This window comes from Sus scrofa, chromosome 15 (genome assembly GCF_000003025.6).
Source record: "Sus scrofa isolate TJ Tabasco breed Duroc chromosome 15, Sscrofa11.1, whole genome shotgun sequence".
NCBI classification, from domain to species: domain Eukaryota; kingdom Metazoa; phylum Chordata; class Mammalia; order Artiodactyla; family Suidae; genus Sus; species Sus scrofa.
Window position 1 is genome coordinate 884,881 of NC_010457.5, and position 14,084 is coordinate 898,964.

The 14,084-nt window shown below is 42.3% G+C and overlaps 1 pseudogene; it reads right to left on the minus strand.

The window, feature by feature from the left end:
* Positions 747-14,084, minus strand: part of LOC110257091 — a 42,683-nt pseudogene continuing 29,345 nt past the window's right edge.

Genomic DNA, 14,084 nt, shown 5'->3' on the forward strand with positions numbered 1-14,084 from the left:
GTTCCTTATTTACCCTCCATCCCCTCTTAGTCCTCTCTTCTCATCTTGGGGAACACTTCCTCCTCTGCTCCAGGAACACACCTCTTGGCTGCCTCCTATGAAATTTAGATATTCTCAGACTGAGAGGGGACATTAGATCCATGTGCCTTTAATTCTATAATATGGCTTGGACACAATACAGATTGGCTAACGGGTCTCAATGGCCCCCAAAGGGTACTTTCGATTTTAATATAAGTGACCTCAATAATTTTGCCACTGTAATGGCAAGTGGTCCGAAGTTCCCTATGTTCAGAACCTCTGCTCTTGATCCTCCCTCTGTCCTTGAACCTCCCTCTGTTCATCTTGCTCCACCTTTCAAATACGTCCCCTTCATCCCAAAGATTCACAACTGCCTCCCTCTGATTCTGACGTCTCCTCCTCTGATCCTGCAGGTCATCCGCCTCCCCAGCGTGACCCTCTCCAAGCCACCGCCTCTCCCACCAACTCACAATCATCCTCTCCTCCATCCTCGGCTTCCTCAGTTCCTGAGGATCCTAATCCAGATCCCAAACCCTCTTTCTTCCCTCTTCATACAGGGTCCTGAACCCTGCCTCCAAAGACACCCCACAACCACCTCCTTTGCTCCCTTTATGGAAAGTTGCAGGAACTGAAGAGATTGTCCTGGTTTGTATCCCTTTCTCTGTGTCTGAGACCTTAAGGAATTCAAATATCTCAGTAAGTCCTATGACCTTGATACAACATCTGTATCATCTTATCTTCCCCTGAGAACAACGAAAGGCTCTGGTTTGCTGCTCAGGCCCATGCTGACTGACCTCCTTTGGCAAAATAACCACCAGCTGGTTAGGGCAGCAGCAGTCCCCAGACAAGATCCAGTCTGGGGCTAGTACAGTAGATTCCCCAGCTGTTAACTATGAAAAACTAAAGGAAAATTGTCAAGGCTCAGACAAAAACCCTGCCCTCATTCTTTCTCGCTTAACAGAGGCTCACAAAAACAAGGGCCCCAAGGGCCCTCCAGGCCCGTGTTTCAAATGTGGCAAAAGAGGCCACTGGAAGGTCAACTGTGACCAACCCCATTAGGGGAGGCCCGCATCATCCCTGTGGAGAGACCAGAATCCTAAAACCTCAACCTGCCAGGCCTCCCTGGCCTGGCTGCCGAAGACTGAGGGTGCCCAGGGCCCCCCGGCCTCCACGCCTATCACTCCAGCCTATCACTCCATTGGAGCCCAGGGTAACTCTACTGGGAGCAGGTAAGCCAGTCTTCTTTCTTATCGACACAGGGGCCACTTACTCAGCACTGCGTGAATTTGCAGGCCAAACACACCCCTCTCAAGTTTCCACTGTGGGAATTGATGGCATAATTTCCAATCTGTTAACAGTGCCTTCTCTAAATTGCCTCTTACCAGGAACAACCTTCAGCTACCCCAATTCTCAGCAGAGATATTCTATCTAAATTCAGAGCCTCCCTTATGCTTCTCACTCCTTTCTCCATCACCGACCCCTCCCCCCTCCCTCATCCAGAAACTGATGAACTACCTCTCCCAGCTTCCCTTGTTTCACCCAAGGTATGGGATACCTCCATCCCTTCCATAGCTCAGTATCATGCTCCCATTCAAGTGAAGTTAAAAGACCCATCCACATACCCTGGTCAACCCCAATGTGCTCCCCCTGAGAGAAGTTGCAGTGGAGATTGAGGCACTATTGGGGGTTCATGTTCCCTTTCCCATGTCTGATCTATGCACTAATCCAGACTCTGAGACCAGTGAAGGATGTGCCATTCTCACAGTCCATTTTATAAGCCAGGCTTCCCCTGACAGAAATTACAAAAATTAGAACAGGGCCCGCAAACTCCATTCCTGGTCTTGACACGACTTTTGAAGTCTCAGGGAAGAGGCTTGTAAGTATTAAGGGAAACTTTTTTCTGAGCTTAAGAGAACAAAGTTATCCCAGGAGGAATTTTCTTGGCCTTTTGAGAAGCAAATGTATACCGGGTCTTCTGGAATCCTTATCTCCACCATCTGTTTTTTCTTTCTTTCTTTTTTTTTTTAGGGCCCCATGTGTGGCATATGGATGTTCCCAGGCTAGGGGTCTAATCAGAGCTGCAGCTGCAGACCTACACCACAGCCACAGCAACTCAGGATCTGAGTGGCATCTACAACCTACACCACAACTCACAGCAACACCAGATCCTTAACCCACTGAGCAAGACCAGGGATCTAATCTGCATCCTCATGGATACTAGTCAGGTTCCTTACTGCTGAGCTGCAATGGGAACTCCTCCACGATCTTTTTGAAATGCAAATTTCAGGAAAAGAGGTACAAGTTGAAGGTTGAATTCTCAAGGACAAATAGAAATCCTATGTCTTTTTCATAAACACTAGCAAAAAGGGGTTTAGCCTTCTAGACAGGTGACCTTGATTTGTTCCATCTGCCAGAAACCCAGTTTGAATCCAGTCTCTTTTGCAACTGACAGGTTTTACACAGTACCTTATTCATGGCTGAAACATAGGCCTTATTGTGGCCTATGTTTTGTGTGTTTGTATGTATATTTTTCAAGGTCTCCTCTTGCAGCAGAAAGGAGATGCATGTACAATGACCAACAGCTCCTGATAATTATGTGTTAATAACATGTCAAACATTAAAGTATACTTAAATAAAACTACACTCCTCCTTCAACAGTGCCGATATCAACCTATATAAACCCCAAACTTCTGTCTGATCTTATTTGATCTTCCTATCCTCCATAGTAGGAACCTATCTATCATGCCCCGTCATAAGACCACCTAATATTCATCACCCTACCCAGCAGGAAGTGGCTATAGAAGAGAGAAACGTGGCTCCTATCCTCTATAACAAAAGGCTGGAATGATAGGTTCCCAGGGGGATAGTGACAAAACCCCCTACCCTTACCCCCTAAACGTGGCTGTTCACCTTGGAGACCTGCTAGGGACATGGGTATGGCGGCCTGGCAGGAGCTCTACACCCCCTCCCAGAATGCGGATGTTCAGGTGGGGCAGTGAGAAACAATATGACCTGCAGAAAACCACTGCCTGCATAGATTAACCACCTGCAAAGATTAACTGCTCTTTGACATGGGACTCGATCCCCTCCCCTTCCCCTGAATTGTGTAAACTTCCGCTCCTTCTTTATCATTCCTGCCACAAGTTCCTGCCATAAACTCCCACCACAGATTCCCGCCATGGATGCTTTATAAGCCTAAAACCTCCTAGCAGTTGGAGCTGGCTCCATCTTGAGCTCAGCCCATTGGTCTCAGATGCCTTAACGAACCTTTCTTTACCAACTTGGCCTTGCATGTTCCTCCCTTGACAAACCTAACAGACACTTACCTAAAGACAAGGGAGGAGAGAATTCTGCACCTGATTTGGGCTAAGACCACCATGAACAAGCTTTAAGATTGCCTAAGCTGGCACAGTGGTTTAGTGATGTCACAATTCCATAAACTTTAAGCTAAAAAGATGAGACTCTAGGGTGGAATTTCAAGCATCTGTCAGAGGTTGAGAGAAGGCATTTAAAATCCTTTTGACCAAAGAGTTCCTGTTGTGGCCCAGTGATAACAACCCAACCAGTATCCATGTGGACACAGATTTGATCCTTGGCCTCGCTTGGTAGGTTAAGGATCTGGTATTGCCCTGTGAGCTGTGGTGTAGGTTGCATATGCAGCTCAGATCTGGTGTTGCTGTGGTTGTGATGTAGGCCTGACTGAGCAGGTCGAAAGTATTTTATTTTATTTTATTTATTTATTTGTATTTTTTTTAGGGCCACACCCTCAGCATATAGAAGTTCCCAGGCTAGGGATTGACTCAGAGTTGTTGCTGTGGTTGTGGTGTAGACCTGGTCAGTCTCAGCTGACAGGCAAAAGGTGTGGAGAAGTGTCAGGTGGATGTAGACCAAGAGGGAAAGAGGAAGAGAGGGAAGAGAAACAAGTTCTAAGAGATCACATGTCTGGTTATTTAAAAGGACTGGATTTGAAAAGCAAGGCATTGTTGGAAAATGCAGTTCTTTGGCACATAGGATGAAAACTAAAACATAAATCATATTATTTACTGATTGTATCATGTATTTTGTAATCTTGGAAAGTGAAGGAAAGAGTAAGAAGAGAAGATAAGCAAAGGGTGGAGCTCGGTGAATTATGAAGTACGTCAGTAGAGAAGAGCTTTAAAAACACTGCCAGTAAGGATGTGAAATTACAATACAGGACTGCCCCACCCACCCTAAGAGCTCCATATGGACTAGGGGATGAATAAAAACAATAAAAGAAATAAAGCCCACTCCCCTAGTGCATGACTTAAAACAATTGGAGAGAAATTCTAATTCATGGCATAGAACAAAGTTAGAGAAATACAACAAAGTTAGAGAAATAAAAATATTCCACTCATTCAATAAATGCTTCAGGATCTTCAAGTAGAATGCTGCAAATTCTTACAGTGCCAGTGAGCAAAATGGAGCCTATGCAGACTAAGTGGAAATATACAGAGAAGTGAAATATTTAATTATTTTGTTTTTAGGAACCGAATATGACACTGAACTGAACCACGTGCTTTCAAGCTTATGGGAGAACATGTCAGAAAGAGCTCTGAAACTGTCATTGGACTTCTACAGGTGTATAGTGTGACAGTCATTAGTAGTGCCCAAGTATTTTGGTTCTCTGGTTTCTAGCAGCAGGGTAGCATTATACCCTGTGGCCCTCTGTGGTTTGGCGGGATCACGTGATTATTTCTGGCCAATGAGATGTGAGCAGAAATTAGATATGTTATCTCAGATATTGCCAAGGCTGCAGAATCTCTTTGTCTCTGGCATGGAAGGGAATGTCTGACATGGTAGCTGCTCTATCACTTGGATCCCTGATTGAGCTTGATGTTATGTGGCATAAATGACACATACACCTTTATTGTTTTTTTTTTTTTAATTTTTATTTTTTGTCTTTTTTAGGGCCACACCCATGATGTATGGAAGTGTCCAGGCTAGGGGTTCAATTGGAGCTGTAGCTGCTGGCCTAAGCCACAGCCACAGTAGTGCCAGATCCGAGCCATGTCTGTAACTCATACCACAGCTCACAGCAAGGCCAGATCCTTAACCTACTGAGTGAGGCCAGGGATCAAACCTGCTTCCTCATGGATGTTAGTCAGATTTGTTTCTGCTGAGCCGCGACGGGAACTCCCCTTTAATATTTTAAAATGCTGAGATTTGGGGTTGTTCATTACTATTTGTGTAACTTAATCTGTCCTGATTTATAGGAAGAAGTGAGCATATATGGGTATTTAACGCGAAGGATGACTTCAGAAGGTTGGGGTGTCTGGGGACATTCAGATGCAAAAGTTAAAGGAGAAAGAGGAAGAGGAGAGAACAATGAGGAGATAGTGACTAATGTATTTAATATCCTCTGTCTCTCCCACTCACTTCCTTACAACACACAGCTTCCCCCTTGTCCCATGATCTGCCTTCCAAATGCATTTACTAGTGCTCCCTCATATGTATTCATTCAATCAAACAGTTCCCTATACCTCTGATAACTCTTGAAAACTCTTTGCTCCTCTTCCTACCTCTTGGCTTCCCTTACTCTCCTTAGAGAATCACAGAATTCAGTGTTGGGAACTTGGAGATCAACTGGTTAGAAACCTGTGTTGTGAATCCCTGCTGTGCTGCCCTTACTTACGTTGACCCGAAATTCTAAAATCCTTTGAGTTAAACTTTGACTCGTTATTGTTATTGAAGTCCGCAGAGTCTTACCTGCATCTGCTTTTAGGAAAAATTACAATGGCCTACAAAGCTGGAACAGAGAATACATATTTGAAAACAAATTTAAAATATGCTCTCTCAAAATCTGCTTTCTAGGGCCACACCCATGGCATATGGAGGTTCCCAGGCTAGGAGTCGAATAGGAGCTGTTAGCTGCTGGTCTACACCACAGCCACAGCAACGGCAGATACAAGCTGCATCTGCGACCTACACCACAACTCATGGCAATGCCAGATCCGTAACCCACTGAGCAAGGCCAGGGATCGAACCCACAACCTCATGGTTCGTAGTTGGATTCGTTAACTACTGCGCCGCAATGGGAACTCCAGAACGATCCTATCTTGAAAAAGGAGGGACATGTGTAAATATAAATATATATGAAATTTATATGAAGGGTGTACATACAAGTGCCAAATATCTCTACATGTGTGAATTATGGGAGTTCTCTAATTTCTTCCTTTTGTTTTTATATTTTATAAGTATTTGTTTAATAAATGTGTATAATTTATGTAATGAATGACAAGTTATGATTCATATACATATACTTAAAGGCATTAACTTAATTGACATGACAATAAAACTGGAATATCAGAAAAAAATGTGCTAGAACAGAATGTTAAAGTTTTATAAACATCTAAGAAAACTGAGTATTGTGTATCTAACCAGGTAAATGCGTGATAAGACTACCAGTCTTTCCAAGGAAAATTAGATTAGTCCTAAGTGGGATGGACTGGGAATTTGGGGCTAATAGATGCAAACTATTGCCTTTGGAATGGATAAGCAATGAGATCCTATTGTATAGCACTGGGAACTATATCTAGTCACTTGTGGCGGATGATAATGTGAGGCAAAAAAATGTATATATGTACGTGTGACTGAGTCATCTTGCTGTACAGTAGAAAATTGACAGAACACTGTAAACTAGCTACAATGGAAAAAAATAAAATCATTAAAAGAAAAAAAGACTTGAAACCAAACCATAGTTCATAAATTTGTGCTAAGGTCACATGGCATATATGATTATTTTCAGATAGCTCTGCAGGGCACTTTCTATGTATATAATCAACCTTGACCTTAGCCTACACATACATATTTAATTCTCTTTTTGCTTTTTGGGGCTACACTTGCAGCATCTGGAAATTCCCAGGCTAGGGATCAAATCGGAGCTGTAGCCACCGGCCTACACCACAGCCACAGCAATGCAGGATTCGAGCTACGTCTGTAACCTACACCAAAGCTCATGGCAATGCCAGATCCTTAACCTAGTAAGTGAGGCCAGGAATTGAATCTGAGTCCTTATGGATACTAGTTGGATTCATTTCCACTGAGCCATGACAGAAACTCCCCATACGTATTTAATTTTTTACAAATGTTTACAGAGGGCATAGTTTATATTAAATATTATGCTGTGTACTAGGTGGGTATATAAAGATTAATAAAACATGATCTCAAAGAGTTCACAGTTTCCTATTTAAAGAGTTATCAAGGAGTTCCCACTGTGGTGCAGTGGAAAAGAATCTGACTAGGAACCATGAGGTTGTGGGTTCGATCCCTGGCCTTGCTCAGTGGGTTAAGGATCTGGCATTGCCATGAGCAGTGGTGTAGGTCACACACGCAGCTTGGATCAGGCATTGCTGTGTCTGTGGTGTAGGCTGGCAGCTATAGCTCCGATTAGACCTCTAGCCTGGGAACCTACATATGCTGCTAGTGCAGCCCTAGAAAGAAAAAAAAAAAAAAAAAAAAAGAGTTATCAAGTAGTCTTGATTCTTCACCAACTTTTGGGAAGGGGTTTAGTTAAAGGTAATACTATGCTCATTGTCTTTCCACATCCTCTGACCCAGTGAAAGGAGGATCTCCCAGAAAGACTTGTGGTCTTAGAATGCTCAATACTGATAACACTAGCAAGAGTAGCTGCTGCTTTGGTGCCGTAGAGACTGGTGGCTCTGCTTACTAAATGCTATGTATAATTAGCTAGGTGGGTGTACCTTTCTTCAAAGAAACACTTCATTTCATCAGCTCCCTCTCTGCCCTTATGTCCTGCTCAGTTGCTGGGGACAAGATGTCTGTGTCTCCTTCCACTCATCCTCCCTTCTTTTAGTACAATGGGTGAGGCTAAAGGAAGGAGAGAAATCAAGCATGTCTCCTAGATCTTCTTTCACCCATGTTGCCAAGCATCACTGGTGAGAGAATTCTGAGGGTTCCTTTTTGATGTCTCTCTTCCTCTCACCAATTTCACCCAATCCATTCCCATGTCCTGGATCTCCACCTCCGAAACAAAACGGCGGCAGAGATTGTTAGATGATTACCAAACCAAGTTCCCTTTCAACCTGGGCACAGTCATAGACTACATTTCTCTGCCTCCTTTGCAGTTAGATGCATGGGGTATGTGGCTAGATTCTAGTTAATAAAGTGTAGCTTAACTTGATGTCTAATAGTTTCAGAGCAGGGCCATAAAAATGTCCCACAGGTGGTCATGCATTTGCCACCTGATGACTGAATGGGAGGCTATTCATGGCCCTAGAGGAGAGTGCATTCAAAAGGGAGAAGGAGCTTCATTCTCTATTACCAGATAGAAAGAAGCACACAAATCAGAAAGACCAAATAAAATGTTAAGCCACTGAGATTGGGATTTACTTGTTACCCTAATTAATGTAATACACTTTTATTGTATACCTGCCTCTTTTTATCTCTGTGCTTCCACCTTAGTCTGTGACATTACGATCTCTTGCTGAGACTGTTACAGTAAACTCCTGCTTCCTTCCACTCTTGCTTTCTACAGGCAAGAGAAATCTTTCAAAACCATAAAAATCAGAACTGAGTGATCTTTCAAAATCATAAAAATCAGAACTTGTAATTCCTTTTCTTCAAAACCTAAGTTCTCCTGCGGCATGAAAATAACATCAGTCTCCTGATCTGGGTTTCTAACTTTCCCCGTGTTCTGGCTCTTGTTCACCTCTCCAGCCTCACCCACCCTGCTCTAACTCCAACATGCCAAGCTCCTTCCCACTGTAGAGACTTTGCGAAAAGGCATACCTTTGGCTTCATCTTCTTCCTTACATTCAAATGTCAACTTAATTAGGACCCTCTCTCAGTGAGGCCTTTTTTGCCCAGTGTAAAGCAGCCTCCTATAACTTTTTTTGGTTAGGAGCCTATTTTTTCAAGGTCAAGTTTTTTGAGGTTTAATTTACGTATGATGAGTCACCCTTCATGAGGTATATACCGTTCTATGAGTTCTGACAAATGGATACAACGTGTAACCACCACAATCAAGATGAAGAGCACCCCCACAACAGTCCCTCGATATCACCCTACTTTAAATCTATCACAACCTCATAATCTTTTTTTGGGGGGGGGCGCTTTTTAGGGCCATACCTGCAGCATATGGAAGTTCCTCGGTTAGGGGTCAAATAAATAGGAGCTGTAGCTGCTGGCCTGTATCACAGCTATAGCAATGCGGGATCCCAGCTGCGGTCTGTGACCTACACCACAGCTCATGGCAACTTTGGATCTTTAACCCACTGAGCGAGGCCTGGGATCAAACCAGCATTCTCATGGATACTAGTTGGGTTCCTTACTGGTGAGCCACAATGGACACTCCCTGGATTGATTTTCTTTTTTTTCACTTTTGCTGTTTTGCTCTGTGGTGCTGCCCTCCACTGGTCCAGGGCTTCTCTCACTAGAGTCAGTTCTTCTGGTCAGAGTGGTAACTGACCTCCCTCAGTGGCCTCTACATGAGCAGGAGAGAGAAGGGTTCCCTCCTCCTCTGGCCAGTCTTGTTCCTTTCACAAGCCTGATGGCACTATATGAAGAGCAAGATACAGGAGTCTGTTTTCTTCTGTCTTTATGCCTCCCGTGACTCAGCAAATCAAGTGGCTCACCTTGTTGTGAAGTTCTGATATTTTCAAAAGGATTTATTCCCCTCTCTAAACCACATTGAATGTTCAGCCTTGGCCCAAACCTCAAGAGAGGGTGCCCTGACATCCTTTTCCAAGGGACCACTGTCATTTAGCTCCAGGTTACAGTTGTCAGGTTTCAAGTGAAAATGCTTTGTCGATGTTCTCTAGCTTTTATCTGCAGACGCAGGAGTCCTTTGTTTTTGTGCTTCTTAGTTTATGGTGGGGACAAAGCTCAGAGCACAAACTCATTAGAGATACATTAGAAAATATATAATTCTTACCAGGATGTTCCTCTAACATCATGTATAATAAGATAAATTGTAAGCAACTGTGATGTAAATCATCAAAGGAATTATTAAATAAATGATGGTTTGGCCATATCTTGGAATACTGTGCAGCAGTGTAAAGAATGAGAAGGAAGAATTCCAAGACTGATGGGAACATTTTTTTATTGGTATTATTCAAGTATTTAAATAACAGTCTTGGTTATTGGATAAAGTTAAATTAGTAGAATTTTTAAAATTCTAATTTATTTATTTATTTATTTCCATACCTGTGACATATGGACATTCCCAGGCTAGGGGTCAAAGTGGAGCTGCAGGTGCCAGCCAATACCACAGCTTCTTAACCCACTGAGCAGGGCCAGGTATTGAACCGGGCATCCTCATGGATTCTAGTTGGGTTTGTTACTGCTGAGCCACAATGGGAATTCCTAGAATTTTTTTTTTAAACCCAGATTTATTTGATCTGTTACCTACTTTGAAACCTGGGCGAGAGCAGGGAGTGTCCTCAGTGTAGAAATAGAGGCCCAGAGAGCAGGGAGAGTCCTCAGTGTAGAAACAGAGGCCCAGAAAAATTAAACTGTCTTGGCATATTTATCAGAGTATGGACTAAGACCCAAGTCTGTTGATTCCTGTTCACACATCATTAATAGAGTGAACATGTTATGTCTCAGAGAAGGGAAATGGGGTGTTTTCTGGAAGCCTTTATACCTAATACCTGTCACTGCACAGCCAGCTTTCTGAGATACAGATGGCCTCAGGATCAAGGGGAAGGCTGACACATCAATTCTGCTGTGGCATCCTTGAAAAGAAAGATAACATTGCATGTAATGTGATGAAACATTGCAACTAATTGCAATAAATGCATTTTGGTTGGATTCTTTAAACAAACAATAATCTCTAAACAGTGTTAATATTTGGGCCAAAACGTCCCAAGCAAAGGAACATGCAAATGTAGAGGTTCAGAAATAAGAATAGCAGACTCCTTTGGAGAACTGCAAGTTCTTCAGTGTAGCTGGGGAAAGGGGCATTGTAGGATATGGGGAAATGATGAGGCCAGAGGGAGGCACAAGCCAAGTCTTCTTCGCAAACCTAAGGAGTCTGAATTTTACCCTGAAGCTAAAGAGCACCTCTTAAGTTCCAAGAAACTATAATTTTTTTTTCATAATTATTTCAACCTCCAAGACTCTTTTCAGGAGTCCTCTCATCTATGAACTTCTGTAATTCCTTGGTCCAGTTAAATTCATTTGTTTGAAAGAATTAAGGACTGCAACCTATTTTAAAGGACGAGACTTTTTTTTTTTTTTTTTTTTTTTTAAGGCTGCAGCTGCAGCATATGGGATCAAATCCACAGCTCAGCAGCAACTGGAGCTGCTGCAGTCAGATTCTTTATACACTGTGCCACAGCAGGAACTCTGGAAGAGACTTTTTAACTGAAAGGCAAAGTGTGTATGTATGTGTGGGTGTGTTTATTACCACTTATTTAGTATATCTTGCCATTAGGCACTAGTGGGAAAATAAATAAATTAAATATATATAAGAACACACACATATATATATAGATGTTGAAGTAGTTACCTGTTTTGATAGCACTCAATGCAGACCATTAGATTTAAAAGTCTCCTCCATAGAAACAGGTTGTAGCCCTTACATATCTTCTGTATAGAAATTTCCACAGCAGCCACAAAATTTTTAAAAATTAAGGAAAAAATACATAGAAGGACTAAAAACCAGGGAAAAAATACTAAAGCAGAAATTTTGAGAGACTTCTCATTGTGGCTCGGCTGGTTACATGCCCGACTTGTATCCATGAGGATGTGGTTTGACCACTGGCCTTGCTCAATGGGCTAAGGATTTGGCATTGCTTCAAGCTGTGGTATAGGTCGCAGACTTGATGGATCTGGTGTTGCTGTGCTGTGGCGTAGACTGGCAACTGCAGCTCCTATTCGACCCCTAGCCTAGAAACTTCCACATGCCAAAGGTGAGGCCCTAAATTAAAAATAAGGAGTTCCCCTTGTGGCTTGGTGGTTAACAAACCCTACTGAAATCCATGAGGATGAGGGTTCAATCCCTGGCCTCACTCAGTGGGTTAAGGATCCAGCGTTGCTTGAGCTGTGGTGTAGTTTGCAGACATGGCTCAGATCCTGTGTTGCTGTGGCTGTGGTGTAGGCTGGCAGCTGTAGCTCTGATTTGACCCCCTGCCTGGGAACCTCCATATGCCGTGGGTGCAGCCCTAAAAAGACAAAAAAAAGAGAAAAAAGAAAAGTGGCAAACATTACTTCTTCATTGAAATTGAATTTTTCTCAAAATAGTCAATACAATTGTTATAAAATGTAATTGTTTTATTCTTTATTTAATATAAGTAGCAGTGTGGCATCTTAGGCTACTTGCCATTGACCACCTCATGACCACTCTTTACTAACCTGACTTGTCCTTTTGCTTAGGACAAATTCCACTTTTCTTTCTAAATATTTGTCTCTATGCCAGCCTCCTTGTTTCTTTTTTGCTTGATTAGAGTTTTTTAGTGATTGCAGGGAGGGAGTGCTGCAGAGGGACAATTGGTTAACTTATCTCTGCATTATGATTTTAAAAGCAATGTTGGGCAAATTCCCATGTGGCTCAGAGGAAATGAATCTGATGAGTATCTCTGAGGATTCAGGTTCGATCTCTGGCCTCACCCAGTGGGTTAATGATCCAGCATTGCTGTGAGCTGTGGTATAGGTTGCAGAGGCAGCTCGGTTCTGGCATTGCTGATGCAGTGGTTATAGTGTAGGCCAGTGGCTATGGCTCCAATTGGACTCCTAGCCTTGGAACTTCCATATACTGCAGGTGTGGCCCTAAAAAGGCAAAAAAAAAAAAAAAAAAAAAAAAAAAAAAAAAGCAATGTCAGAAACTGCCGCCCACCTCTCCAGACACATTAAAAGCTCACTATTGATGACTATCCATGCTTCTATATTTTTTTCATAGTGATGTGTAATTCTGGAGAAGTGTGACTAACTTATGACCGAAATGTTTCTCTCTGCCAGATGAACGTCTGTTTCTTTTTTGTTGTTGTTTTGTTTTTGGGGGGGACGGTTTTGGCTGCACCTGTGGCATGTGGGAGTTCCCCGGGCCAGAGATCAAACCTGTACCACAGCAATAACCCGGGCTACTGCAGTGACAACACTGGATTCTTAAACCACTGCCTCACAAGAGAACTCCCAGATGAACTTTTATTACTTCTTCAAAATCTTGTCCAAACGCCATCTCTTGTGAAATAATCTTTGTTTCTGTTGAGCAGTTAATTCCTTGAATCATTTCTGCTTCTGTGATCCAAGAGTGCACAGTATGATATATCTTTTTACATATCTGTCTCCTCCGTGTAGACTATGATGGGTATGAATGTTTTAAGGACTTAAAATTTTTTTTATTATAGTTAATTTTCAATGGTCTAAAAATTTCTGCTGTACAGCAGAGTGACCCAGTACATTGTTTTTCTCACATTATCCTCCATCAGGTTCCATCCCAAGTGACTAGATACAGTTCCCTGTGCTATACAGAAGGAATTCATTGACTATCTATTCCAAGTGCAATTGTTTGAATCTACTAACCCCAAACTACCAGTCCATCCCACTCCCTCAACCCACTTAGCAACCACAGGTCTGTTCTCCATGTCAATGAGTTTTTTTTTTTTCTTCTATAGATAGGTTCATTTGTGCCAAATATTAGATTCCAGATATAAGTGATATCATATGGTATTTGTCTTTCTTTTTCTGATTTAGCATGAGAATCTCTAGTTCCATCCATGTTGCTGCACATAGCATTACTTTGTTCTTTCTTATGGCTGAGTGGTGTTCCATTGTGTCTATCTATAGCACATCTTCTTAATCCATTCATCAGTCAGTGGACATTTAGGTTGTTTCCAAGTCTTTGCTATTGTGAATAGTACTGCAATGAACATTGGAGTGCATGCACCTTTTTCTTGCTTTCTTTCTTGCTCGTTCTTTCTTTCTTGCTCGTTCTTTCTTTCTTGCTCGTTCTTTCTTTTCTTTCTTTCTTTCTCTCTTTCTTTCTTTCTTTCTTTCTTTCTTTCTTTCTTTCTTTCTTTCTTTCTTTCTTTCTTTCTTTCTTTCTTGTATTTTTAGGGTCACACCTGTGGCATATGGAGGTTTCT